This window comes from Simochromis diagramma, unplaced genomic scaffold, assembly GCF_900408965.1.
Source record: "Simochromis diagramma unplaced genomic scaffold, fSimDia1.1 OVJJ01000343.1, whole genome shotgun sequence".
NCBI classification, from domain to species: Eukaryota; Metazoa; Chordata; class Actinopteri; order Cichliformes; family Cichlidae; genus Simochromis; species Simochromis diagramma.
In genome coordinates this window covers 5,611,609-5,637,647 of record NW_024386831.1, presented here as the reverse complement: position 1 = coordinate 5,637,647, position 26,039 = coordinate 5,611,609, and positions in this window count along the sequence as shown.

Here is a 26,039-nt window from a genome sequence, read left to right as displayed (position 1 = left end):
CTGTTCAAATTATCCAGATGTGCTGTTGTGTTATATTTTATAAACTTACATTTACAATTATTTTATAAGGCCATCAGTTCCAACATGTTTCCAGCTTCAGCCCATATAGTGCCAGGACATGTGGAGACTCATTAAACCCATTCTGTCATGGTCCCTGTGCCTCACCAGCTGATCCTGTATTAGGCAACATGTTTTTTCTCTCTCTCTCACCTGCCGGGGCGGTGCTCATTATGGGCTCCCGCCCCTGGCCCACGCACCTGCTGCCTATCGGGATGATCACAAGGCCGATTTAAGACAGCAGCACTGTGTCACTTGTCGCTGGATCGTTGACCTATCAGCGTCAGTCGCTCAGTAGTTTGAGAATCAGAATCTGTGAGTTCTTTCCGTCTGTTCGCCTCTAACTAAAGTTTCTGTGTACAGATCTTTCCCGGACCTTTCCCTGCCTGCCTGTCATCCCGTGGACGAGTGAGTGGATTTGTGTTTCCCCAGTGTGGGGAGTGAAGAGAGAGAGCCTTTGGAGTGCGTCTGATTCCCGTCTTTCCCCTCACATACCCCGGAACCCTGGACCCCCCTCCCCTCCCTCCAGCACGTTGTAAATAGCATCACCTGGTGTCGTTGTGTGAATAAACTGATTGTTAACTCTGTAAAGATTCCCGGTCTGCGCCTGAGTCCGTTAACCAAAACGTGACACATTCTTGTTCAGTACATTTTCTTACTTTACTCAGCGTTGTGGAGACTGATTTGTCAAAGAAGTTTTTCTAGCTGTTGTTGTTGTTGTTGTTAATAATAATAATAATAATATCCTGGAGGTTTAATGGGTGGCCATTTCATAATACACATTCTTTTTTTAGTCTTAAGTTATTTCACTTTGAATATCAAATTGATGTGTTTGCAAAGCAGATTCATTAAAAAAGTCCAGAATCTTTTGACTATCACAGCAGTTCAGGTTTGTCTTTTGAGAAAAGGCTCTATTGTGACTTTATTTTTTAAAGAATGGGGATGACTGAAGGCCTTGCCTTATCTTTTCCTCTAATCATGAGTAGCATAACATACATGTTATGCCCGGGACAAAGAGTGCAATACATTCAATGCAGTTTTGTCATTTTTCTTTCTAGCCTTGTTAATCCAGATTGTGTCCACATTATATAACAGTTCAAGTAAATTCTTATTTGTAATGCTGGCTTTGAACACTTCTACTATTGAAAACAGTTTAAAGATTATCAGTGTTAGAAACACCTGCAAAGGTGTTGTCTGCTGTCTTTATGATTTGCAGGTAGCAGATTTGCAAATCCAGACTTCAGAGATCAACTCTTTAAACAGAAAATAAACTAGACAGTAATCAGCCACAGTAGGGAGGACAACAGGAACACAGCATGACTCAACAAAGAACCGATGCAAACTGAAACTTTTAATAGACACAGGAGCTAATCAGAGAGACCAGAAACACCAGGTTAACAGGGCAAAGCTGAAACTTATCAAGACATTAACAAAGGAAGTAAGACAAGGCACAAGAGACAGAGGACCAAAAAATACAACAGGACAAAGTCAAACTGGGAATCATGCAACAGAAACGAAGACTTTACGACAAGTACAAGGACAAAATACAGAGGCGAGACGACTGGCCGAGACTTTTACACTGCCAAAACTTCCCACTCCTGCCTCTGAAATGTCAGTCCTACTACTAACTACTGCTTCAACCACCCATTGGATGTGTACTAATCACTCCCTATTTCTACATGTCATGCCCACAGAACATGAACTGCAATTTCCATCTTTAATGTCTAATGATGGATTTTCATGTGAACAAAAAAATAATAATCTTGAGTGTGCAGTACGTTATTTACAATATTTTACAAATCAGATTTCAGCTACAAAAAAGCCTAAATTTGTGGCCTTACAGTATAAAAAAGAGGAGTCAAGTAGGATTCATGCAGATCGTGGCTCAAAGAGTTGGCAGTTCGTCTTGTAATCGGAAGGTTGCCGGTTCGAGCCCCGGCTCGGACAGTCTCGGTCGTTGTGTCCTTGGGCAAGACACTTCACCTACCGCCTACTGGTGTTGGCCAGAGGGGCCGATGGCGCGAAATGGCAGCCTCGCTTCTGTCAGTCTGCCGCAGGGCAGCTGTGGCTACAACTGTAGCTTGCCTCCACCAGTGAGTGAATAAATAGTGGAATCGTAAAGCGCTTTGAGGGTCTAGAAAAGTGCTATATAAATGCAATCCACTATTATTATATGATCTGTCCCTGGGTCCACTCTGGACCAAAGTTTAGTATAACAAGTCTATTTTACTATTTTTATTAAGACTAAATATTAATGACTTTCACATTTTTCCTGATTGACACAACTCTCCTTTAATGCATTTAAAATTATGCAGCCGCAACTTTAGAAAGTGGCAGCCAGCCTCACTGGTCAAAAATAATAATAACAGCTTTGAACAAGTGTAAAGGAACTCCCAAAGCAATGTGCGGATTATTGTCTGGTGTGTTTACCGTGTAATTCAGGGAGTTATTTTGCGGTATGGAAATAGATACAGCCTTTGTTCACATCACTTGAAATGTCTGTCAAAGTCACAGATTTTTTAAAAGCTGTCTTGCTGAGTTACTTAGATAGCTACACCTTTATGAGTGATCAAAGAGCTTCTAAATCTCCCAGTTCCCCGAGCTGCCTCAGTCACTCTTTTACTGGAGCCATTCTTTTTTGTTTTTCTTTGAGCTTTTGTCATTGCCACTTCTGGCTCCCCAAGGTTACAGCCTTTTCAGTCTCACTGTAACCCCCACTGGCATGCTGTATAAAAATACAAACAAAAGAAAGCAACGGCATTGAAAGCATTCAAACGTATTTCTGTTTCACACGTTTAACTTTGACGTGTTTGTTATGAGTATAAAGCTGACTTTATCTCCTACTGAGAACATGATGCAAATAATGGTTATTAGTGCCAGACGAATGTGTAGGTTTTCACCCAGCAAACACGTGTATGTGGGCCCCACATGGGTTTTATTTGGGCTATGGGGGTTCCAAGTGACCATGGGCTTACAATGGACATCCAATCTGCGACCCACTTGGGTTAGCCATCACATCTCATGCCATGAGTTTCTGGAGTTGCTGTTTTGTTTCTCCCATGTAGAAACATCTCACTGCACAGCATTCACTGTGTTGTTAGGGTTGTGTTTGGGAGTTTTGCCCCTGTGATGAACTAGATTTTGTCAAAGGGTGTTGCTGGGTCTGAAGTGCACTGGGAATGTCTTGCTTGATTTTCTCTGACAAACCTGCAACATAAGGTTCCAATATTCTTTCCCGTAGTTCTTCAGTGATTTGGTGAAGGGACAACTGAGATAACAAAATGTTTTAAGAGATTTCTTTATGTGTGTGCTCCTTTTTCTTTCTCTTCTTACTTAGAGGGAACGTTTTTCTGTTTGGTGTTGTATAAGAGCAGAGTGGTGAGAGTAAGTGCTAGTCTCTGTTTGTGGGTTTTCATCTTAAGACAGTGTAAGTTTCAGACCTTATTGGGGAAGTCAGTGGATTTTCCACTCTGCCATCGAATATTTCAGTTGTATGGAATGCACATCCACTGTTGTAGAAAGTATTATTTAAAGGAACTGAGACGTCATTAATGCTGCCAGAGTGGGTTCTAATACTGGAAAGTTTGTTCTAGCTGACGCTTCACTATGGAGAAGAGCCAGCAGAGAGGAGCAACCACAGGTGCTTAGTGAGTGCATTTGTTGCATTAAAGTTTGACTATAGATTATAGTTAGGGATTGCAGCATCAAATGTGAGCTGCAAAAGGGGAGCCAGAGAAGTAATGTGTGGACTCCTTTAAGAAGCTGAGCACAAACAGACGTATCAACATACTGGAGTTGCTGTGGGGCCAGGAGCGAGTGCAGGTGCTTCAGCAAGAATGGAGTTTTTCTGGATCCTTCATTTGGTGTATAGAGCATCATAGGCCTGCTTGTTGTTCTGGTCCAATTTGGCTAGGCAAACAGATTTTCCTCTCTTCTTTGCAGGTGATGTAGTTCTGTTGACAGACAGACATTACAGTCATTCAGTTCTCATCCTCAGGGTATCCACTACTGCTATCTACTGCTGTCATTTCACAGTGGTGTTGTGATGTTCAGGCTTTGATAATATTGGAATAAAACAATGCAGTTGTTTGAAAGAATAATAAATGAGAGCTTTGTGTTTCCCCCCTCGCTCTGGTTCTGGTTTATTTTCACTGCTATTTAGTTGGGTTTCAGCACCAAACCCAAACTATTCCTCTATTTGAGGATGAGAGTCAACATCTGCAAGGTCAGAGTCCTCTGATGACAACAAACATGGATTTCTCACATCAAGTTGAGAGGAAGATGTTGCTGCAAATCAAGTTTAAACAGAGCGTGACACTGAGAAACGGGTTGCTGGGATGTTGGCGCTGATGTTTTGTATTGTTGTCAGATTGTTGCGTTAAAGGGGGCTGTGCTGGAATTTAAGCAGTCCATGAATCGCAACAAAGACAATCTACATACAAGCTGCTGCTCTCACTATTTAAAGTGGGTTTGATTTCGAGCCCAGAGATCTCGAAGGTGCACGGTGCACGGCTGGTTGAGGCAGACAGGGCCTTGCACATTCATCTGGGAGGTGAATCCTGCCTAAGCCCAAGGCATTCCTCACCTTGGAGGTTAATATAAAGTCATACAAGTTTTGGGTAGTAAAGACATAGTTTAGAGCTTCCTTCATGCAGTTTACCACCTGAGATCAAATCTCAATACTTTTGTCCTATCAGATGGTATTTGCTTACTAAAAGAGGCTCGTTTCTCCAGTGATATTGGTGTTGTTGTCAGTATCCTTTGAGAGCTCAATAAAAAAGCACAGCTTCTTTTATAAGTGCTGTTTTGTCGCAGTGGCTCATTTGTACAAAAGCTGTATTTTTGATGGTTACATCATAGATGAGAATGCTCTGTCACCCCTAAGTCAGTCTTTTATAATGTGCAGAGTTAATATTATGAATGTTTCTTTGCACATTGTCTTTAAACCTAACCAAATAGTTTTCAGTACAGAAACCTAACCAGTGAGTAAAACTCATGTGTGAATGAAACCAAAACAAAGCAGCAAATAGAAAAAAAGTGAAACGGATAAATGCCCCTCTGCCACCACTCCAAACTCCTAATGTTGACTTTGTAGGTTTCAAAATGGGGCAGTTATCTATGGGGGTGAAGAGGACATCATATACATATCTGCAGCGGGCGGCACCTGACAAGATGACATAAAATTGTGCAAGAGAAAATAAGAAAAAAACAGTTATGTGCTGTTCCCCCAATTGGAGGGAAATTAGACTTTTAAATCACATCATTGAGATTTATGAAAGGTAAAAGCAGAAGTCTTTGATTACTGAGGCTTTCTAATAATCCATTTATATTCCATCTCACCTACGAGAATTTTGAGTTTCTGAAGAACCTGACCTGACAATATTGGGAACAGCACACAGAGGACTTCCAGGTAGATACTGGGTAAACATGCAAACCCTCCAGAATGACACAGCTTGATTAAAGCCTGTGCCTTCTTTACAAAAGACATTTTAAATTCAACAGTGTCAGTGTGTCAGACCCCTCAGTATGTAGACTGCTTAGTTTCATACAAATTGCAGAAATTGTGTTTTTTAACATTCTGGTCTTGAAATGTGTTACCACAGAAAAGCATGAATGCCTTCATTCCTTAGTGTTTTTTAATTAATTTGTAGCTCATAAGATAGATTCTGAAATTTCTTTTGATGAATGCTTTTTTTTAAACTCAAGTTTCTTTTTGAATGTGTGAGATTATGCAAAGATCATAGTTCCCTTTCAATTGGCAGCTACACTATATTGTTTTGAAAGGTAAGAGTAGGAGTCCTGGAGCCACTGGTAATATGCTAGTTTGGTTATAAACCTGCATCCTATTTGTAAAAGTATGGATAATAACTGTTGATAACCTGGATTCAAATATCCTGCTGCCATTACTGAGAAATGCAAATAACGGCTTTTGGCATCTTTGCTTATGATATTAGAAGTTGAGCGATTCTTTTAACGTGTGGTAAAGCTCTCATTAGGCAGTTGGGAAGTTGTTGGTAGAAAAAGTCAAGTCTTTACTAACTGCTTAGTTTAGTTTAGGAAAACAGAAGGTTAAAATATGACCCTTCAAAACATTTAAAATGATGTTTGCCCAGTGCATTCACATGGGAAACTTTGGGGTCCTTCACTATAATCTGTTTGTAACGTCTCACTGTGGCCTTAAACCTGCTGCACCAATGCACTGATTCATGGCCATGGAAGTCAAGAATTATTTGTCTTCTTATAGCTTTTAAAGCTATTTGAAGAGTCATGAAACTGAATGCTGCACAGTATGAAGCCGCTGAACCAATTAAGTAAACTAATTCACTAATCTGTATCAGTCAAAAGACGTTTTAAGACTGGTTAAAAGTTGGACTGATTAGAAGAGAAAAAGATTTCCCCCCTTTCCCTCCTTTTATTCTTCTCTTATCTCCTCTTCTCTATTAGTCAGCACTGTATGGGGCAGTGTCTCACTAGGAGGAAAAATCATTACCTCTCACTTTGAATCTCCCACTCCCCTCTTTGTGCCGCACACATACGGTTTAGCGCTGCCTTACTGAGCCCTGGATGCTATTCTAGTCCATGTACTGTAAGCAAAAGCTCCCCGCGGTGCATTCAATCTCTCATTCATCGTGCTTAGCTCAAACAATACCCTTTCATACTTTTTCATGGAAGAAGTTCCTGCAAAGCCAGAGCTGGGTTGCAAATGATGGGCATGTAAGAGAGACACAGAGAAGGAGAGGTAAAGAAAGATGATTGATTGCATGAGTATTACAGAGTATGTGTGGAATGCCACCCTCTGTGATTTTGATCTGCTCCAAGTTGGAAGCGAATCCTACGTGCCTCCTGGAGTTAACAGGCATATTTGCCTTTGTTGCACCAATGAGAAAGTGACGCAATGATGGGAGAGACTAGCATAAGTCTGACAAAGGAACACATAGTACTTTTAGAGTAAAAAGTCTTTTTAAATCACTGAAGTTTTTAGATTTTCAGTCGACAGCAGGATTTTGAAAATGTGTCAAAGAGGTTCCAAATGTCAGCATGTGCCGGCATTTAAGTGTGTATCGCTTTATGCAATAAAAGGCGCTTTCTGTGCCTGTAACTGGGCATTTTTGTCTTCCCTGTGCAGCGTATTTATCTTAATAACAACTGGAGCAGAGTACTATCACACTGTAACACAGAGTGTGGCTCTTACGACATTTGGATAATCAGCAAATCTTTCATTGTGTAATACAATAGTAACAAAGAATGCCTGTAGATGACCAGGTTTCTAACAGGAGCACGATGGCAGGTTAAGTATCAGTTTAAAGGCATTATGCACATGCAGACCTTTTTCTGTTGTCTTACACAATCAAATTATTATTTTAGCCTTTATTATCTTTAATGCCAGGATAAACACATTTTTACAGCACAAGCTAACAGGAGGTTGAAATGAATCCTCTCCTCTTGTCTCCTGCAGGGGGTGCCGTGGCTCTGCTCATTTTGCCATCGTCTCTTCTGTCAATTGCACACACATTGTACTGTAGCTCAGTGAATTGCTATGCACTGCTGTGACTCAAATGATGCAACAAATTTTTGTTACATAAAAGCAGTTTTTCAAGCTTCTGAAAAACAATATTCTTAGGAAAATCTGAAGGGGGGGCACATACCGCCTAGCAGGTTGTTTGGGCACTTTTCACTTAAACTATACAATGTACTAAAATGTCAAAATGGTGTTTGTAAATAGGTGTTAGATAATAATATGCTACAGAAATAGAAAATCTGTTCTTCTTTGTGCAGCATTTGAAGTCTTGTAGGGAAGCTGTTGAATTGCTTCCACATTTGATATTTAAGGGGATTCCAGCATTTCTGTGCACAAAGCTCCTATTTCACTGAGCTGTATGCTGCATTTTAACACTGCTTCGGTGTTTCTGTGGAGAGAAGCGATGTTTGGAATAAGTGTAGTTTTGTTATCTCTAGCGATAGACAACTAGGAAGCAAATTGAGTGATAAGAACCTGCCACAAGTGAGACATGAGCTTTTTTTCCTGTATAGTTTTGTTCCATTCATATTTACCAAAATCAATAGCAGCTATAGCCCCTTCGGCACTAATGAAGGATAGATGTAGGTGGGCAGATTTATCACAGCTTCTATTATAGATGTCCTATTTGTAAAGAGAGAAGAATCCAGCTCTGTGATAGCTATTCAGATATTCCTTCTCTGTGTACGCCTCAGATATGACATTTGATTGTGTATTCAAAGGTTAACCCTGATGCTGTGAAGGAAACAAAAACAGAATACATGATTGCATGTGTTTATAGTCTCGTATAGTTTCAATATGATACAAGTCAAGCTCTTGATAACACAGTCACTCTGATCTCAGTGTCAGAAATACTCCATAAAGAATTTAACAAGGTGTGAACTTGGAAGGCTCCTGGGCTGATGCAGGGAAAAGAATTGCGCTGTGCAAGTGCACTGCAAGTGCAATCAGAAGATTGCATGTAGATGTACAAAAAGATATATCCACATGTACTAAAACAAGAGTATGCAGAACATGAATCCTCACAGCTCTGCAGAAGAGCACAGAACACAAGACGTCACAAGATGAACAAATGTCCAAATGTCATTTATTTCTTCGGGTTCTGTATTCCAAAAAATGTTTCTGGGAATCAAATAGAGGCAGCGTATTTGTATTCTTAGACTGACGAGGCCGACAAGTATCAAGCCAGGACTTCACCGCTGCCCCAAACACACGCACACCTTTTTACTAATGCATATCCATTTGTCTGCGTAAACGCAAGGTGAGCAGTGCAACTGGAACTCAAAGTGCTTTGTTGTGCTGAGGGACTCTGAGTATCCACCCAGCAGGACATCCATATTTCCCCTTAAGGGCCCCAACTGAATTAGTCTTTCATTCTATTTCTATGCCCTCTTCCAGTATGTTCCCTTTTTCCCCTTGGAGAATTCAAGACTAAACAAAGTGCTCTGTGGCAGACCAACCAAAGGGCAATGTGCAATACTGTGTTGTAAACCCTGACATTAGTCAGTCCTGTAGTCGTACTCGCTGTTATTTATTTCAAGGGGCAGTCTTTAAAGTTATATATATATATATATATTTATAATAATAAATATTAATATATATATATATATATATAGTATATATATATATTTATGTTATATATATTGTATTTATATATATAATATATATATATATATATATATATATATATATATATATATATATATATATATATATATATATATTAGTTTTGTTTTAAAGGCTTAAAGTTGTGCCCCCCACTGCTTCCACTGATTGTGCTGACACAGGCTGCTGTAGCATTTGCTGTCTGCTAAGTTCAGCCACTAAACTTGACTGTGTAAAAAATCTGTAATAGAGATGATTCACTGAGGAAGAGCTCAGTGTCAGGTGAGAGTTTGTAAATTTTAATGTAAGCAAGTTTATCCATTCATCCATCCTCTTCCAATTATCCAGTTCAGCGTCGCAGGAGGCCTGGTGCCTATCCCAGTTGCCACAGGTGCGAGAGGCACGATACACCCTGGACAGGTCGCTAGTCTGTCGCAGGACGACCACTCACTTACTTTCTCATCTGTGAACAATTTAGAATCACTAATTAACCGAACTCCACTAACTGCATGTCTTTGGACTGTGTGAGGAAGCAAACATCCACACACAGGTCCTGGCCAGCTGGTGCAGCTGGTGGATTCAAAGCCAGCCACTATTACATTATATTAAAAAAAATAATAGGGTACAAATAGCCACCCTTACATGAGATGCTGAAGCAAAGTATGGAAAGGGAAGTACTGAATCGAATAACATTAACCTCCTTGGTATATGGCTGGTTGATTTCCTACAAAGGCAGCTGAGCCCAGCTGGTCCTCAGAGAGCTTTCCCATTTCCACAAAGAAAGGAGCAGCTCATCTTCAGTGAGAGGAAGTTGGCTTTGCAGGCCACACTGCAAGAGCACCCCCAACCAGAAATGTAAAACCTATTGTCTGTTAAGAACAAGCTGTCCGAGAAAGCAATGCTTGGATGAGGCAAACTCGACTGTGCAACAAGCGTTTTTCTTTAAAGACCAGGGACTTGGTGTCCCTTATCAGGAGAACTTATATATCTGAGATTTGTGTAGTGACAGTAGCGATAATCTGAGGCAGATGCAGGGAAAATTTAAAAATGATTTAAAAATTATTAAAAGTTTAATGTTTTTTCTCTGTGAACATAAACTGAAACTCTTTAGTTATACATGCATGTATCACTTGGTTTCCTGTATGTCTCTGCATTAGTAGTGCTTGGTGGGTTTGTTTTTAGGTTTTCATGTGATGAACAAATGAGTGTGCTTAGAAGAAAGCTGATTGATCTGAACTAGAGTTCAAACACCAGCTTTCTCAGCAGTACAAACATTCTGCACTTACTGGCCAAATGGACCACAGTTAATTTTAAGTGAACCAAACAGCTACCTGACTGGTATTGTCTTCATTAGGGCTGAAAGATTTATTGAAAGTTTTCAGAGAAAGCTATTCGACAGCCTTCAGAACTTCCCCACTATCTTAAAGTGTGGCCCGTGGGCAGACACTGAATAATGATTACTAGATAAAACAGCACAGTGTGAAACTGTGGGAGCACTTCTATTCAGTTTTAACTCATTTAGTCATTATGTAACACTTAACCATAATCCTAACTTTGACCAGTACAAATGCAGTGGCTGTTTGTTAAGCCCACGTCCTCCGAACAGACCTAGAGATATCGGGGGTGATTTCTTGTACGTATTAAGCTACAGTATGACCTTCAGAAACACAGTAACTTCCTTCCAAAACAGAAATTTGGAAATCACACATACTCCCTCTATATCTCTTTTACTAATGTTCTTTCAACAGCTGCAGCTTCTTTTCAGCAGACTCATCTTTTCATACATCCTTGCTCTTTCCTTGGGCATATGAAGGTCAGGTGAAGGTAATGCCAGGGATTATGGGAGCTCAGTCACAAGTCCCTCTGTCTGCCATGAAAGGGTGAAGTTAATGGCTCAAAGAGGAGTGGGAGGTCTCCAATCTCTCTGCCGCAGGCTGTGAAAACGGATGCCTTTTATTGCAGATTGACCCTCACAAGCTGTAGCTGAGGCCTCTCACCTGATATCCAGGGGCTGGGGGGTGGCTTTGCATGGATTTAAAGTTAATGTACCGGTGTTAATGAAGCTACCATGGTCCACTGGCCTCCTTGGCCATGCCATGTCGGAGTGTCCATCCCCCTGTTGATCACTGCAGGTCTGCTGTGGGTCATAAGTGCCAATAAAAGTGTGGCCTCCACTTTCCTGGATGACTTTGGGTCTGATGGGCAATGGTGGATGAAAGGGTAAAGAGGAGGGGGAGCTGCCTCCCCTTTACACTTTGCAACCATCCCTACAGCTAGTGAAAGTGCAAAGCTATTTATTCATGCAGTGGTAGTAGTATAGCAGGGGTGTACAGCAGTTGTAGCAGTAAGAGAAGACAAATCACAGGACAGCAGAAGTAGCAGAGGAAGCAGTAGTTGTAGTCATAAAGGTAGTAGCAGTTGATGCAGTTACAGGAGTCCAACACCACAAGGACTCCCACTGAGTCACCCTCACCTCCCCTGTAGCTCTTCGACTACTGCTGGGCTCAATGTCATCCAAAGTATGGGGACTGACAGAGGTGCGAAGGGCTTGGCAGACCCCTCACTGACTCTAATGGAGATGAATGTGTGTGTGTGGAGGGGCTCTGAAATAAACCGACTGCAGGGTCAGAGACAAATGAATAACACACATTAAGTTACATGTACTCCGAATTAGTAGCTTTCTAAAGACTGTGTTTGTAAAATAATCAGATTTTAAAAGCTTTACTTTATTTAATGTACACAGATCAGGGGTTGGACACAGACCAGAGGCATTTATTTATTTATTTTTTCACAATTTATGTTTATTGAAAAGGTTCCAACCCTGGCAGCTATTTTGTTATTGCCATGTACAATTTCATAATCAGGTTTATGGCAGCATAACAAGATGAAGGCTGGATTTATAGAAGGGAACATTGCCATTTACAAAGCAGAGGAGGAGGTCAGGTTAAAAAAAATCACCTGTGATAAATGATGCCATATATTAAAAATAACGTTGCATATGGCAGTGGCACCAGGCCAGAACCGCAAAGACTGCACATCTCAGCTGGCGGTTGTCACAGACCTTTGCATCTCCTCCAAGGCGACTATCACGAGTAGTTTAAGCTCGATACTGTCACTTGAGTTTTTAATATACAGTATCATAGTTATTCGATGTGCTTGTCTTATACCATTATCATAGTAATTTCTCATTAGCTTCAAACTGTTATGTAAGCCATACCTGGGACAAGTCATGAGCCCGTCACAGGGGTAATAAACATCACACTTATGACCTATGTAATAAACAATGAAGATAATTATTCTTTGACTAGGTCAGACACTGACGAGACACTGAAGAGGAACAGCTGAGATCGAGGTGGGTTGCCAAGCTGCTTGCAGATGCAACTGTAGGCAGGCTAATGTAGCATAAAAAGGTGAACCTGTGTGAGATCTGCAAATCAGATTTGAAAAGCTATATTTTTATATAAATGAAGATAAAACTCTTTTTGTTGCGGTTTACTGACATGAAAGAAAACATATGTCTGAGAATGTGGGACAAACTCTGAGATGAAGTTAGATGCAGGGGGGTTTGTGAATGAGTTATTTACATGTGACTGTCACTGGATTCTCTTCTGTAGAGCTTCAGGGTATTCTTTGCATTTAGCGGACCAGGATTTGTTTTCCCTGAATGCTATAATATTTCACATAATAAATTATTATGTAAAGGCATGAAAACAAACCGCAGGCTGCTGCTGTACAGTGGCGACCTTTCTCATGTATGGTGGTGACCTTTGGAGAAGTGTTTGCTGCAGGCAGTTGTTGTTGACACTGTGGTCTTACTGAAATCCTGACCACAAGCACAGAGTATCATACTGTGGCTGATGTCAATATGCTATCCCCAGCCATGAGTCACAATACATTTATGCTCGGTGAAGGAAATCTGCACTGAAGGCCTTTTGTTTTGTTTTGTTTTCTTCATTAAGCATCATTTAAAAACACTGACTGTGTCACAGATGTGCCCGTTGGCAACACCTACAGTGACTCACTGAAACAGCATCTTCTGTATTTTGCTTCATTATTTAAAAAAATAACATTTTTTTTTGTGGATGAATTATTCATTATTATGTAACATCAGGCTTCTGATGCACTGTGGTCATATGTGGATGGACACGGTCAACTCTGATAGGCTGTGGTGACATTCGGTGTGGTTTTCTGCTGCTGTCACTGACCTGTTCAAGGTTTGATGCTTTGCACGATCAGAGATGCTCTTCTGCAGACCCTGATTGTTAGCCTACTCTTTTCTGACCTCTGGCATCAATGAGGCATATTTGACCACAGAACTGCTGCTCACTGAATATTTTTTCTTTTCCAGATCATTCTCTGCAAACCTCAGAGATAGTTGTGTGGAAATACTCAGACTTGACCAACAACCAGGCCGTGTACCAAATCACTTAAACCATCTTCCCTTCCTATTTGGTTTGTGCCTAGATTTGTTGATTTGCTACCATTTGACTGGCTGACTGAATATTTGTATTAAACAGGTGGGCTAATAAAATGCCTGGTGAGTACATATTTTATTTCTGCAGTCCTACCGCAGAAATAAAAAGAGAAAATTATAAATGGTGGCTCATAGCAGAAGTATTTGGTTGCATGAGAACATAAAATCCTTGTTTATATGAAATATTCTTATTTGTGATTTACAGGCTTTGCCTCCCCACTGAGACAAATCCTTTGAGGAAACAATGGTGCGTAAATACAACCTGAACTGCGAGAACTGGGAGATACTGAGCTCAATTATGAAATGATTGGAAACACAATTTTAAGCATAAATTACCTTTGATTTGTTAGGTTTTGATTTACGTAGAAAGAGGATAGGAAGAGCTCGATAGAAGACACACAGTTCTCAATCTTTTCAGGTCTCAGAGGACTTTACCAACAAGCACCGGGGTGTAAGACAGTATAGACAGGCTGCCACTGTATTGTCAGGGTCACAGATGTTGTCAGACAAAAACATTTACTCTTTCCACCTTAATGAGATACAAGACAATGCACACTGCATTATTAGAACCTTCACACAGTGATTGGATGATTGATTAAAGCATCAATATTCCCCGACTTTACCAGCCTCAGCTGCAGCATGGTAAACAGAGTGAGACCTGTGAAATGATGAGGCTTGCTTTGAAAAAGTGATTGTGCTTTAATGCGGTGGGAGGTTTGGGGGAAGGGGGATTCCAAGTATCCCAGCACCATTATTTAGCACTACATTACCTCCCATCCCATTCCTATTAGCAGGTGCAGATGGCGCTCCTTGTGCCACTTCGAGGTGCTCACAGCTGGCAAATCTGAACTGCGTCTGGACTTTGGCCATTCACATCGCAGACCAGATGGGAAAAGGTGAGTCTTCTAGTGTAACAGTGTGTACAGGCAACTGCATTCACACACCGATCTGGCTGTATACACATGTTGTCGTCAGCGCAGAAATGCCATACAATCACAGTAAGGTTGAATTTTGGTATTTGGAGTTACAGCGTTTTTTTTTCCACCTTTGGTGGTCAGACTGTGGTCATTTCATTGATTGCATGATATGCTAATGGGTTATGTATTTGACCCTTGCGGTTTGTGAGATATGTAAACTGTCATAGCTGCCTAGTTACTGTTTAGCCAGCTAGCAGTGGAGGTCAGGGAGGTCAGTATTAAAGCTTTCTATTTCCAAAAGCAAATACTCAAAGAACCTCTGAACCTAAAACGTCATGGCAGCCACTTATTGTCATCATTGATGAAAATTACTTTTTCAGTTTTCTTGATAAGGCTCTCGTCACTCAGGCTGAAAGTAATACAAGGACTTTCATTGATTGATTTGCTCTATCTGTTAAATAAGCCCTACCTGTTTTTTCCTAGCAGTTGTCTTTAAGATGACACAAATTGACCTGTCTGAAATCTTTTACAAATTGTCATGTCTGAAATATTTACCATTAAAATGTGTATTTGTTTAAGACTTCTCCTGATGCCTAAATATCCTCTTTTCCCCATCTAATTATCCTCTGGATCAGGCTTCTTTTTTCCCTCCAGCTGTAAAACTGCTCACATTACCCCTACTTTTTAAATCTGAGGAGCCGACTGTTGTTTCAGACAGCAGTCTAATAACCTTTCTCATAGTAATTTCAACATTTCAGAAAGAAAAGCCTCCCTAACCAACTAAATAATCTGCTCTCCCTGTCATCTTTGTTATTCATAGGTGATATTCTGAAGCCATTTTAATGTTTTTTCTTTTCTTTTTTTTAATCCTTTGATGCTTTAAACCACCACACTGGTCAGCGTGACAACTTACTTTCTGTGATATTGGTATTTCTCCAATAGGTCCTCTTCTTATAACACCCCACCCGATCAGCTGTGATATGTGAGTTCCACAGGGTAGTAAACTGGGTCCTTTTCTTTCTTTTTTTTAAATTATTTTCCCAACATGTTCCCAACACCTCTGTGAGGATAAAACTGGAATTCTGCTGCTTGATCCAATAATTAATACTATAAATGCATAACTCTCTTCTGCTCTACCCAATACTTAATATTAAACAAAATTATATAAACTTTGAAAAGTCTGTGTGTTTGTCTGAGGCCAATTCTCCTGCAAAACACTACCACCAAATCCCACAAACATAAATATAATATTCTGTCACACTGCACTTAATAAGAACATGTTCACAATGATGAAGAAGCTCAAAGAGACTTATATATAATATCATCAGAGCATATCTCAACCATGCAGTTTTGTCCACATATTCAGTTGACTTCATTATTCCACGAATGTCTTGCTGTGCCGATCTGATTCCTCACCACAAAGGAAACCACTGAATTAATAGCAATGACTGTAAAATAGAGCATCCCAGATTCATGGCGACTTTTCCAGCACAAATAACCTGGGAATACTACCCACGGAAAATTCACTTCAAACCACTGCCAACAACCAAAAAGGCATTCAGGTGCATTACAATTAGTAGCCACAGGTGTTTACAAGTTAGTTTACTGATGACAATAAAAGAATGAGTAAAAGGGGGGCTTTTATCTATTCATATGTAAATATCGACTCAGTGCTGAGTTTACTTGTGGCCAGATGGGCTATGAGAGACGGGAGATGATCCGCAGTGGTAAAAAGGGTCTCCTTCCAGTGTTGTTAAAACATTTACAATAACATTTACAAGAATATGTTTTTAAAAAATCACTGACTGACTAACTAACTTTTAAGTGTCTGTAATATTTCATTAGAGAAACACACATGGTTTACTCTATGCAGCAAACTGTTTTATACTTTGAAATTTTAATCAAATTGGCAAAACCTTTGATGTCGCGCGCACATGCATACCACTGACATTTTGTCTAAATAGGCCTGAAGAACAGATAAACTGGCCTAAATTCAATAAAATGTTCCAAGATAACCACTTAAAATGAAGACAGGAGAGCGAGAGAGTAAGGGAGACGCTAAGACAGCGGCTAGAAACTGTTTATAATAAGAAGATAGGAGGTGATTGGCTGCTGATCAAGAAATAAAAGCAAGACAACACTCAGTGCAAAACAAACACTAAATATTCATTCTGTTACATACAGAAAACAAACCCTCTACAGTCTTTAATGATCTGCTTCCAGGATACAATACAAAAGCAAGAGCGCATTACTCAGTCAGTTCTAACTGCAGTGCAGAGTGACAAAATATAACTAGATTTTTAGAAAGAAGTAATATCAGCAAACTCTAATATACTATGTTAGCACCAGAGGACCACTACTACACACTAGTGGCATCTTAGATACACAACAAAGTAAACAATGCTGCACATGTAGTTCATTTAGAGTTCATATCATATCAAATAATATAGAAGGACAGAATGAGATCAAAGAAGCATCTGTCTTCACTTTTAGCCTTCACAGCAGATTAAACTGTCCTGGTGTCAGAAACATAAACCACCATCCTCTTCACAGATACATTACAAACACAAAAACATCTGCTGATTCCCTGTATTAGCATTTAATGATCAAAACACAGAGAGTCCTCTTAGAACAATAAGACTTATCACATATTTAAAGTGTAAAACAGATACATAAACACTATGATGGACGAGCACACTTACAGCGACACATTCAAATCATATACCATCTTAATCACTACACTTACAGTAAGTTGACTGCTCTGTAGTATCTCTGCAGCTGTTTATTTCTTTGCCGTCTTAATGGCTGAAGAAAAGTACAGTAAAATGCCTTGATACACTGGCTTCAAGCTCCAATCATCACCACTGCTTTAAAAGACTCATCCTCTCTCTCCACTAACACTGTCATCACTGCTGACCTTGACCTACAACAGTTTGTATCAAAGAAACGGATCAACAGAAGACACAGTTCTCCACACATCTCTTACTCACCTGGACCAGAACCCCCCATGTAAGAATACTCTTTGTGGATTTCAGCTCAGCTTTTTATACAGTTATCCTCCACAAACTGGTTTAAAAACTGGGCAGCCTACACTTTGGCAATTAACTATGAACATGGATACTGGACCACAGGATGTCAGGATGAGAGTCATCCACTCCAAACCTAAACTCTGGCATACCACTGGGGTGTGTTTGCAGCCCCTTCCTCTACTTCCCACTTTCCCTCATGTCTGCTCCTTCATTCACACTACCAACAACTGTCAAATTTGCTGGCTGTACCACAGTAGTAGGAGTGATATAAGACAATGATGAAACAGCCCACAGAGATGAGGTCAGGCATCTCTCAGACTGGGGTTATCACAACAACCTGGACTTGAACTCTACAGAAACCAAGAAATTTATAGTGGACAGTATGAAATCGAGGCACACAGAGCACTCTGACTTTTGTGTACACGGAGAGGAGGTAGAGAGGACAGAGGGCTGTTAGGGTTACTTGGTACTCACATCTCAGCTGACCTCGTCTGGACCACATACATCTCTGATCAGGTGGGGAAGGGCCAACAGAGGCTTTACTTCCTGAGGAAGTTAAAACACGCTCACCTTCCTCATCATCTGCTTACTGGCTTCTACTGATCAACAGTAGAGAAGCTACTGATTTGATGGTTCACCAGCTGCACAGGAGAGAACAGAACGGACCTGTAGTGTGTAGTGAGTTCAGAAGAACATGTCATCAATGCAACTCTATCTCTACCATGGTGATATCTGCACTAGCTGACTCCAAAGGAAACCACAGAAAAGCCAATAAAGGATCACACCCATCCAGAACATCACCCATCCCCCCCACTCTGGGAAGAGATTCAGAATAAGCCCCAAACCAACAGATTGAAACACAGTTTCTTCCCACTGGGAGTAAGAGTGTGTAACTGTTCCCTCAGACTGTGGTCTAAGAACTGAAAGTACAGTTTGTGCCACAATGCATTTCGCACTTTTATTCTGTGTACGACCTTGGTGTGTTTGCCTTTATCTCCAGTTATTTTCCATTTATGCTGCAGCCCATTTTGAGTTTTGGTCTCAGTGTTGTAGGATTTGGTACCACCAGCAGGTTGAGATGTATCTAGCCATTGAGTGAATAACTGTGGAATGTAACCATCTGGCAGACCAGGCACTTTCCTGCTGTGTAGATGTGCCTGCCTTTTGGGAACAATTGTGTTTTAATTTTTTTTTTTTTTTTTTTACACAAGGCTTAGAAAACGGATAGATCAAAACAATGTTTATTTATTTATTTTGTTCATGATTATTTTAATTGACACTTGCCCATTGGGTGCAATGCATGTATTAAAAGCTAGAGTGCAAAAACGTAGGCACAGATAATACAAAACAGAGGCACAGAGAAATTGCAGGCAGATGCTTCCTAATGTGGGCAAAAACTATAATAAAAAAAAAAAAAAATTTAAAAACATGTCACTGACATGTTGTTTTTTTTTTGCAGGATTTTGCTTTCAGCACCAGTGGGCAATGATGGCATTGTTGGGCACAGTCTGGAGGATAAAAGTAGGGTGAACATAGAAGGTGAGAAGCATCAGTGGAATATAGCAACGTAATGTACTGTACCCGCTGCTTTGCTACACAGGCCTCAACCCCTTAAGCCATTTCGTTGCAAAGAAAGGATGTAGTTATAGATTCAGGAGTGGAGTGAACATCAGCTACTTCCTGTACATGGATGACATCAAGCTGTATGCCAGGGGTGAGCGAGACATCAACTCACTGATCCATCAAACCAGGATCTGCCGCAAAGACTTTGGGATGCGATTCATGAAAGATAAAAATGAAAGATTCATTAAAGAACTAAATTTCACTCCAGTCCAAATCAGTGAATGCTATTGTAGAATATTGTAGAGGTTCAAGCTGTGTTTGCATCATAGTCCACTGGAGCTTCTGTTTCTCTCTACAATGGCTGTCTCCCTGCATGATATGGTTTAATTCTGAGGGAATGGTAATAGAATTAATAAGAGCCGAGCTGGAAATACATTATTACAATGTCAAATCATCTGTACCGAGGCAAAAATGAGAAAAGCAATATAAAACAAAAAGTGCATGGAAATGTGGCATATATTAGACTTATTTAAATGGTCCTTTATTGTTTTACATTCCTTTTGAGGATGTGGATTAGGACAGAGATATTCCAGGCTCTCTGAAGGGCTGTTTTTAGCCTCACTGAGTACCTTTTTCCACTGAAATCCTGCATCAGCCCGCTGTCTGTCCTTTCTCCTTGCAAAAAACCTTGTCCGTTGGCTCAATGTCTGTTGTGTGTCTGCTGACAAATAAATGCACACATGATAAATGCGAAGCGCTGCAGGAATCCTTTTCTTGTTAAGAAATAATTTCACGATACATTGCAATCGCCGACCTCTCCTCAGTCACGCCACCTGGGCACCGGGTCTGGCCTGTCCCTTGTCTGCCTGAGGTGCAGCTGGCCCTCCCTGTCAAGCCTGCCAAGACACTGTCTCCAGGCAACAGGCTCAGAGGCCACCTGTCATTGTGGATCAATGGACACACCTGCACACCCACCTGTCCACAGTCTTGTCACAACGGGGAGACGCGAGACAAAAAAAAAAAAAGACAGACAGAGAGGGACTCATCGTGGGTGGTTGATGACCTGATTCTGAATGAATGGATGAGCCCGTATAGCCTGATTTAGCTACACGAGATTGAGTTTGACAGACCTGAGAGAGGCTCGAGTGTGGCGGTGAATGTTTCGGCAGTAATGACTGCTTGTATTTGACACCACGCAGTGAGATGATTGTTTGCAAACTTTCTTATATAACAACTCATTGCAATAATCCTCTGCTTTACTTGGCTTTCTTTCACCTTTGGAGGCTCAGAAACTTTTCTGATTAAGTGCTTGGCTGGACACAATGTCTGGACAGAAGCGCTCAGTGTCATAACCATTAGTTCTATTTGGATTCATCCACTGAATGACAGACGACTCACACCTCAGGCTCTTCGTAACTTACCAGAAACACTTAATTTCTCCAGATACTGGCAGTTAATAGGCATATCAGTGCAGGAATCTTCATATTCATATGCGCCAATGACCTTTGTGTAGACTAATTATGCGTTGTGCAGTGTGTAGACTCTACTGTGTAAAGTTACAAAAATGTGATAAAGGGACTAGAAGAGAATATTACTGACATATGAAAAAATTCTCTCTATGGACTGGGAACCATTTAGTGTAATTTTTAAAGGAGGATTAACATAAAATAAAGTATATTTAAATCCAAACCATTACTACTTTTCCTTAAATATTGGTCCCCAGAGTTAACAAGGCTGGGAGTGAAAGCAAAGCAAACTACACACACATAAATCTTCCACTCGGGACATGGACTGCAGTATTCTGGCTGACAGCCTCGTGCCGCTCACATGAACCAGGGAGTGTACTATAGATTTGATTGTGATACAGACGCTTCAAAGAGTGGACGTTTTGCAACTGAAAGCTGGGATCTGAGGAGGTCTTTCCAACTCAATATCTCCTTGAAGTTCAAGTATATAATCCTAGTAACAGTGGCCGCTGGTGGACAAACATGTTTCAGTAATCCAATATTAAACTTAGACTGTGCCCCGCGGTGAGCGTGGCTGGCAAGGATATTTCTGCTGTATGGACTGGATTGTGATCGAGTTTACCTCAGCTTTCAATGTCAGATGAGAAGCGACAACCTTTATTGACTCTAGAAGAAGCTGTAAAACTTTCTGAAATGAGTTTGATATGAGTCAGTGAGTCAAAGAAGTTCACTTCTGACCGATGACAGTGAAACTCGGGCCTAAGTTAGCCTAAGTTAGTCGCTGTTAGCTGGAGTTAGTGTAACTGTTTTTGAAGTAGATGTAACTTTGTTACGTTGTCTCTTTCCTTTCCTTTCTCTTTTCATTTCTTTAGTGAAGGGGATCCTTTCTTTGATGATAAAATGTAGGTATGATGCTTCATAGCTTGAGTCTGAAGATGCAGGCATGAATTTAAATGTCCCTGCATGGCATGAGTTCTCTTCTTCATAAGTAAGCGGTCTCTAGCCACATACTTAATACACGGTTAGTCAGGAGGAAGATGTCCTTCCTGGTCACTATATTCAAATATGGTAGGGGTACTGGGCAGCATCTACAAACCACATACCTTCTCCTATCTGTTTTGAAGAGATTAATTATGAGTTAATGAAAATTCATCAGTTTGTTGGAAAACATAATTGTACATTAATCTGTGTATATTTATGATCACAATATCCGTTTTACTATTAAATAATCTAAAAAAAATTAAAAACTGTATCTTTAAGTTCAGTGATGACATCATAAAAATGAAATAAAATAAACACAGAATCACCAAATTTCATTAAAAACACTTTCTTTCTATTTCACATAGTTATCAATAATTGTCAAGTCATTTGTTGTTTCAGCTGCTATGTGCTGACCTCTCCTCTGTCACTCCTTGCATTTGTTGCAGCAGGATTGCAGTCCACCTGATCCATGAAGCACACTGCTTGTCCATTACCATCCACCTCACAGTTTCACTATTTAATCTACAAGCACTCATATAATCTAGTAGTAACTTTGCGTCATGTTTCAACTACATTTGAAATCATGTGGCTCCTCAGTTTGCAGCCAGGGGACAGTATATACGTGTGCAGCATTCACACATGTACCTAAAGGTTTCCATCACTTCAGCAGACATTACAATGACTTACTTTTATAACATAGTTACCTAAGCCTTATCCTAATCTGAACTGGGACTTGTTATGCAAATTCTCAGCTCCATATTTGTAGTCAAGGACTCCAGAGAGTTGCTTTGCATACATCACAGTTAAAACCCCCCCCAAAAAAACAAAACGCACAAAAATGATCTTATACTCTCCAGTTCACTCTCCTGTCTGAATCAAACATTTAAGGTCATCTCCCTTTAAGCATGCTTTTTTTTGATTGGCTGCCCTTTACCAAGTGAAAGTGGGTGGGGCTTCTGTGGGTTAGGAGTATCCACTGTTGCAGGGAAATATACCTACTATTGGTACTTTCTGCCGGAGCATTTCTAGCTGTCTGAAGCCTTGGAACTAACTGAGATCCGAGCTTTACTGTAACCAGAAACCTACATTTTAAAAAAAATATATTATTACAGTTGAAACACCTGAGGACTTATGGGGACCAGCCCCCAATATATTTATCATCTTGGGGTGACCTCAGCTGACCACAGCTTGGATTGAAATTTCTGTGAAGTAAAAGCCAAATCACTGCAAGCTCCAGGTCCAGGGTGTGGAAATATTTCCAGCACCTTTGGAACAAAGAGTGAAACAACTGATTTCAGCCTCAGTGAGGCCTCTGAGACATGGCATTACTGTTTTCTTCTTAAAGAGCTTGAAATTTTAAGTCAGAGCTTATTTTTTCTTGTAACTGAGACACAGAATGTGACAGGTTTGGATGTCCAAGTATGTGAAAATACTTACCGTCCTTTGTATAAGCTTCCTTAACTCCAAAATGGGTGCCATTTGTCACAATAACACAGAATGTCAGGAAGCTTAGTAAAGTGGCTTAGAGATGGAAAGTGTGGTTCTCACTGTTCTGTGAATGACAGCTATTTATTTTACATGAATGGCACTCATACTGTAGTTGTCTGCTGCTGGTGAAAAATGTTAATTTAAGTCATGATAATTTACTCCTTATTTAATCTTTCATCAAATGTGATTAATAAATGTTGTTTTCTCACTATGTAACTTAGCTGTTACCAACAGAGACGCCTGTACCCTGTGTAAGGTCCCAGAGGTCAATGTTAAAATCAGAAAACCTGCTCTGAGAAAGTCTCATTGTATAATGTGCTTGCCCTGAACTGATTTGAGTTAATTCAGCCCCAGGATTGTATTGAGGACCTGTTGCCCATACCATATTTGTAGCTACAAGCTGTTACTAGGGGCCATGTTGATGTAGCTCTATGCTCATGGTTCAATATTCATGTTAGTTATGCAAACTTTCTCAGATTAAATGTTTTTTTCTCTCTGTCCAGATATAATACCAAGGATGAGAGTCACAGAGGGAAAGGAAATAAAGGGTAGCATATTTCCAGGTCAGGATTCTCTCTTCTAAATCCATCCATCCATCCAGGGGCGATTTTAGCCCATTTTTGGGGGTGCCCCAAAATGAATCAAAGCACCCCCAAAGATTTCTTACTTTTTTTTTTGACAATATTTGCTGTTTGTGTGACACACTACTAAAAATATAAAAAGCATACAGAACTTGGTTGAGACGTAACATTTTAACAACAAAAGTATCGATACCTCCCCCCCCTCCCAAAATGGTTTGTTCCTGCTCGCCTTTCCCCTACTCTGGCTCTAGCACCCTTTCTGCCAGAGCGATGGTGGCTGAGATGCAGCGGACCGGAGTTGTTAGTGCCTGGCTTAAAACAGGACATGTTGGCTGCATTTAACCTTCAGTTACTCTTTATATAGTTAGGTAGGAGTCAGGCCATGTTTCTTTTTAGCTGAAAAACATTACACCCAAGTAACCTGCTGTGTTGAAAACATGTTTTCCGACGATGTTTGCTACCCTACAATCCGTCCTGCTCTGTAGTAAAATCAGCGACATTTGACCGTCCTGTTGCTCCCATTGAAATGTATACAGCCTATTTAAAATCTAAAACTTAATATTGTCCGTAGCCTGCTGCTGTTACCACTGTCCTGTTTGAAATGGATACTAACTAGCTAACTGACTGAATGCCCATTAACCTTATAACTCCCGGTGTGTGTGTGTGTGTGTGTGTGTTTGTGTACAGAGAGACAGCCAGGTTCATAATGGATATAAGGACGTTTTTTCAAAAAAAGGAGCCACATTCAGGTAAAAGTGTAAAATCAAATGATCCGTCAATCAAGAATAATGTTGGATCAGTGTTTCAATGTTTATATCTTTTATTAGCTGTTCATGTGGTTTGGTTATTTGCCTTTTGGTTGAAAGTACACTGAGAGAGGACTTTTTGTTTGTGATCTTAATAGTATTTTTTGTCATCTAATTGAATACAATCTATTTGTGTATGATTGTCGGTCCAAAGAGGGAGACAGGAAAGAGGGGAACGTGAGGAGAAAGTACAAGGTCAGGAAGAACCAGGTAAGAAAACAGACAGGGAACAGTGACAGGCAAAATAGAAACTGCTAAACTGACAAAGAGAAAAAACCTGATTTTACTCACAATCTGGAAGTTGTGTTCTCCCTGTATTAAAGCTGCTGTACAGAATCTGCAAAACAAACTGGGTTGAAACATTTTTGACCCAACATTCCAACATAACATTGTAATTGATTGGGGAGATTAAAATTAATGATATATTTTTATGTGGTTCAGCCACAACTCTACTAAAACCTCAGCCAGTAATAGGTAGGCCAACTTTTGGACCGTCCAGTTGTCTGTATGACTGCCACAGTACATACATCACATTTGTGCACTATCAGAAACTGCCAAACAGCCCTGGTGGAGTGAGGAGCTGTAAAGAGAAGCAGAGTGCTCTGTTTATATTCTAAAAATGTTTTAAGCTTGTTTCAAAGATTGTGTACTGCAGCTTTAAATGTTTTCCAAAAGCACACACACACTTATGAGTGTTTCTCAAACTTGTTACAGTGTGTACCACCTGATAAAAATGTCAAGCTCTCCCAAGGACCACTATGAAAGCATGAAACTCATAAATCTTACAACACAAAATTAGTATCTGCAGTAAAGAGTTTTTCATGCATTGTATACATTCTACCACAGGCAAAGTTGCCTCCATTTTTATATTCTTTTTTAAATATTTTGTAATAATTTATTTGTAATAATTTATTCTGTTTTGGGAGTGGTTTTTTTATGTATCTGTATTATATTATACAAACACATTAAAAGTGAATCTCTGTCCAAAAAATGCACTCAGTTTACTTTTTACTCACTATGAGCATCATTTATTATTCCCCCCCAGTAATTAAGGTTAGGATATGTATTTTTTTTATTCCAATCCATTCTTCTTTTGCAGCATTTAAATAACCTTTATCAGATTTGATGGTTTTGTTACAGACTTTTCTTTCACAAATGTGGGATTAAATTGTTAAAATGTACAAAACAGTGATGTCATGTTTTGAGATGAGGACCCAGGCACAGAGAGACTTGATGAATTTAAGAATCTTATGATTTAATAAAGAAATTTGCAGACTTGCACAGAGATGGTAAAATTATGATGACTGATAAAGGAGACGAAGGCAACAGACGATGAGGACAGGGAGGATGCAGGGACCGAAAGAGACAGGGAAGAAGTCTCATTGTGACGAGTAAAGTGTATCTTGGCTGGCTGGGCAGCTCTCTGGGTGCTCAGCACCCCCAAAGCTCTGATCCTAGAATCGCCCCTGCATCCATCCATCCATCCATTTGCTTCGGCTTATCCTTTTCAGGGTCGCGGGGGGCGCTGGAGCCTATCCCAGCTGTCATAGGGCGAG